At 41.0% G+C, this 4,585-nt stretch overlaps 1 protein-coding gene across 3 annotated transcripts in view; it reads left to right on the plus strand.

The window, feature by feature from the left end:
- Positions 1–4,585, plus strand: part of lrp4 (low density lipoprotein receptor-related protein 4) — a 112,666-nt gene that overhangs the window by 16,284 nt on the left and 91,797 nt on the right. The window lies entirely within an intron of this gene.

A 4,585-nucleotide genomic window follows, 5' to 3' on the forward strand; every position in this document is an offset into this window, starting at 1 on the left:
AGGAAAGGAGAGGTCATGACTCACGACTTCCTGATATCAGAGGTGTCTCCCTCTTGTACTTTCATAGTCAGTCATAGTAAATCCCTGACAGGTGTTGGAGCTTAAATGTGTCTCTTTCATGCTCCATGCATTTGGTTTCCTTCTGTTGTGTGTGCCTTTATGTCGCGGGTGTGTGTATCTATGTCAGACAGTTGCCAGGATGTTGTCAAGTTGCCCGGCAGTTGCGGCAGAAGTCAGAAATAAAAAAGGGTTCAGCTGGCGCCTGTAACAGCCTATCATGCTGTACTCTGATATGAGCCCCTGGCAGCGTGCCACCAACCCAACACACACACACTGAGCATGGGTAGCGACGCAACTGACCCTGTTGATTGTAACAAATGCACACATGCACTTCAAAGGAAGTAAAAGGCATCTTCCTCTGCTGATCCTCTTCCTCTTTTTCTGACACTCTTGAAGCTGGCACCACTGGCACTGCCGTCTTTCCCTGAGGGTTAAGTTAGACGCTGTCATCAAAGTGATTGGTGCCAGCCGGTGTCTAATTGGATTTAATGTTGGCACTTTGGCTGAGCAAAATTGATTCATGAGTAGGACCTGGCAGTCCAGCCGGCTCTGCTCCGCGCTGCGCAGCCTCGCTTTGTTCTGCTGTTTGCTTCCCCTCACTTCTTAACAGTGCTGTGAGTATCTGTAAATATACTTAGAATTATGTGTGCGTTTCAGATTTTATTGCCCCTCCAAGTCTAATAAGCATATTAAGTCAGTCTTTTAAGTATTTTATTGACTTAACTTTCTTTTTTTTTTTTCTCTTTTTAGATTGGAGGAGTTTGTTTATTCTGTGTTGTCTTTTAAAGAGAAATTCAAACCAACTTGAAGCTACATCTATTGGAAATAAATCTGAAGCACCATTCGAGTGTTTCTTCTGAAAACTGAAGGTCAGATATGGCAACCAACTTGGAAACTCCCCCAACCTTTCTCTCAGTGATGGGTGTAGAGTGTCAGCACCCTCTCCCACCTCCTCTTCTCATAAAAAGCAGGGCTTTTTATGAAGACTATTCTTAGCTGAGGAGTGTGTGTGTTCATCACTACACTCCTTCACTGCTCTTTTTGAAAGCGCTCACCCCCCTCCTCGCATCAGGTGACTTGTTGCCCCTCGGAGGAGGGCACAGAGGTCATGTGCATTCAGGATACACAAACACCTGTCTGGCTATTTAGGCAGCATGGAAGCAGCTTTGGAATGCAAACATATCTACCCCCTTACCCTTGAACTGCTTCTGAACTCTTGTTTGCATTCAGGAAAGGAGTTATAGCTGGGGTAACGGGTGGATGGATGTGACCGTCGTCATTTACCTTCTGATGCCTTGAGAGTGAAACAGCTGGAGTGTTTTTCAATATGGCCTGCTTGTCTCAGAAGTATTCATAACCTGTCAACCTTTTAGTGAAAAAGAACTGAAATGATAGGTGGCTTTTAATTTCACTTTTTACATGAAAAAATTGCTGAGGTCAGACATTCACAGAGCTAAATACAACCAACTGCTGAAATTGACCTCAGAGCTTTGCTGGAGAATATTAGATGGACTGAAAAAATAGTAAGGAAAAAAAGCACCAGACAAAGAAAAAGCTTAATGTTTAAAGCAGCGTTTGGCCATAAAATATTACAAACATGTGGAAGACGATTTTCTAAGAGAAATGGGCAGAGAAGTAAAAGTATGATTGAAGAACCCATTGACAAGACAACTATTTGTCCTCCACTCCACAAATCTGGCCTTTATGTAAGAACACGACTACAATTAAGTTTTTATCCCTCCTTGAAAAATGCAGTAAGGATAATGTCGTAAGCACACAATCCCCATATAAAGGTGGAAGCATGGAGCATGGAGAGGTTGTTTTTCTTCAGCAGATGCAGGAAAGCTGGTCAGAGTGGATGGAGAGATGAATGCAGCTAAATACAGGGCAAGACCAGAAGAAAAATAAATGAGTTGAAACTGTGACAGAGGTTTACCTCGGCAACAAAAACACCAGAGACGTGCAGCCAGAGCTTCAATGGAAAGGTTCAGATCAAGAATGGGTTAGTCAAAGTCTAGACATAAATACAGTTGTAAGTCTGTGCCTTAAATATTGATTTTCATACACTTTATCTCTACTCTGACCAAGATTCGGCAGTCAGCTAATTGAAGCCATCTATATGTGGAAGGTTGATGGAAACATACCCCCAAAGACTTGTAGACTGTAAGACTTGCTTCTCTAAAGCCAGGGAGGCTGAATACAAACTCTGCACTTTTTGAATATTTAGTTGCAAAACACTTAAATCAAGGAACAAATCTTAGTGGGTTTTGTTTGTGCCCCGAGCGTATGCTTTGGAAACTTATCTTGAGCCAACAAGGAACCAAATAACGAAAAGCCCCTTTAAATTTTACGAGCACAATATCCAGGCAAAACAGTGAGCTGATCCCGTGCTCCTCTGTATCAGTCAGACAGCGCTTGAAACAGTTTTGTAACAGAGCCACCATTCAGTGTAGTGGCAGGGCGCCGAGCATAGCCTTAACACATGATGCACTTTTGAACCATCATAATTTGTTAAAATTTACTTCAAACGTGGCTAATTATGCGAGGGTCATGAACCCAGCATGAGTTTACAACAGCAGCACGTAAAAAATAGTTTTTACGTGGTTATGCAAATTTTAAAGTGTAGAAAAATTAAATCTAAAGTGCGGTAGTAGTTGAAAAGTTATCTAAAGTCTATATATTTTCACCAGAAATTAGGTTCACTCGCTGTATGAAATTGCATGCATGTATTTGCTTGGTTTAGTTTTTCATGTTTTTTTTTTTTTTTTGCGTTCATTGTATTTTTAAAAGGACCACCAGTCAGGTGGTTTTAAAAAAGATGACGGAAAACCTTTCAATTATCTATAATTTGCTTTGTTCTAGAAAAACGATCAACACTGTTCACTGCTGTTGCACGTTTTCTTTATTGGTGGATTATTTCTCTTTTACTTTGGATGACTGGCGTCCCAAAGCCTTCGAAGTGGCTTGTAACCCTTTTTCGGACAGATAGATGTTCCTGTCTTTTCATAATTACTTTCTGTTGTCTGATGGGTTCTATTTAAGTGATTTTTTTTTTCTGAGTTATATTTCCACATTGCTTTGGAAAGTAGTTTTTGCTTTAATCAATAAAATTGAACTTTGAAAACCGAAGGACAAAAGGCCATGCGACTTATGTTTCAAATGTCATTGAATTGCATGTGTGGAATTTTTTATTGCAGCTTAAAGGAAAGCCAGCTGGACAAAGGAAATATTTTTCAGCTCCATCGTACACCATCAGTTCTTTATTTGTCTCTTTCCAGTGACTCTGTTTGACCTTTGGAGATTTTATTTAACCGACGATGTGCTGAAGTCTTGTCATATTCCAGAAAGTTCTCACAGGTCAGCGAGAACAATGAGTAGCAACGAAATGTTCTCTGTAGAAATTCTTGATGGACTTAATTTCACATGAAAGCAGAGACACCTCTGAATAGGCTTCACATTCTTGATTGAATTTCCTTTCTTTTTTTTTTTTCTCTCAAGTTCGCAGCTCTCGTTAAAAGCAGCATCCTGTGGATTTCTGTGCCACTCATGAGTCATGTGCGACTTAATGGTGTTGTGCCCTGTTTACTGTGTTTACAATGCCCTTGCAGATATTTCCACTCCTTTGGGAAAGCGAAGCACTTTCTTATCTGCAGAGCAGTGCCACTGGAAAGGAGTGGATTGAGAAGGAGAGATGGAGGCAGAGGGGAGGAGTAGGGGAGAACATCAAAAGGGGGAGATGCTAAATATACTCATCCCTATTTTGGCTCTTCATGTGCATCTGTATCTCACAGTGTGGGCTTGATGAGAGGAGGTTGAGCGAAGAATGTGTAACTGATTCATTCTGCTGAGAGGGTGCTTGACATAGAAATGCACTTTCTATCTGATGCCTTTTTATGTGGAAATTGATTTCTTATTCAGATATATAACACCGCAGTAACTTTCTCATCAGCCACTGTGGTGTTTTATTTCCATATGCAAATGGCTAAGTGAAAACCTAAAATGCCAAGTTAAAGATGGGAAAAGTAATCTTCCTTTACCACCAAATGTAAACAATCATATAAACTCTCCCCTTTGCATACTCTCTTCTCAAGCATTTTATTACTTATGTACTTCCGACCCACACCTACTTTTTTTTTTTTATCACACTGTTGACTTTCCCCAAAGGCTAATCTTAACCATTGGCAAGCACCAATCTTTAGTGTCTACAGACATTGAGGCGGCGTTGTTGATTGAGCTGCATGAATGTTATCTAGCGAAGTGGACTTTGGATCGAGTATTCTGCAGATTTGGGCCGCAGTTTACATTGTGATGAAAAACCAACTAGAGGTTTTCCAGACTCGCCCTTTCTCACTGAAGTTTGGTTGTTTGGCCTTTAATGTGACGTTTGCTGAACAGATGAACGTCAAGTTCTTCATCTGTTCTTTGTCAGGACCAACGAGGCCAGACTGTCGCACTCTGATCAGAGCCTCTGCCTCCAAAATGTCTTGATCTCATGGGAACTGATGGTGAGCTGTGCAACTGTAGC

This window comes from Poecilia formosa, unplaced genomic scaffold, assembly GCF_000485575.1.
Source record: "Poecilia formosa unplaced genomic scaffold, Poecilia_formosa-5.1.2 Scaffold99, whole genome shotgun sequence".
NCBI lineage: Eukaryota > Metazoa > Chordata > Actinopteri > Cyprinodontiformes > Poeciliidae > Poecilia > Poecilia formosa.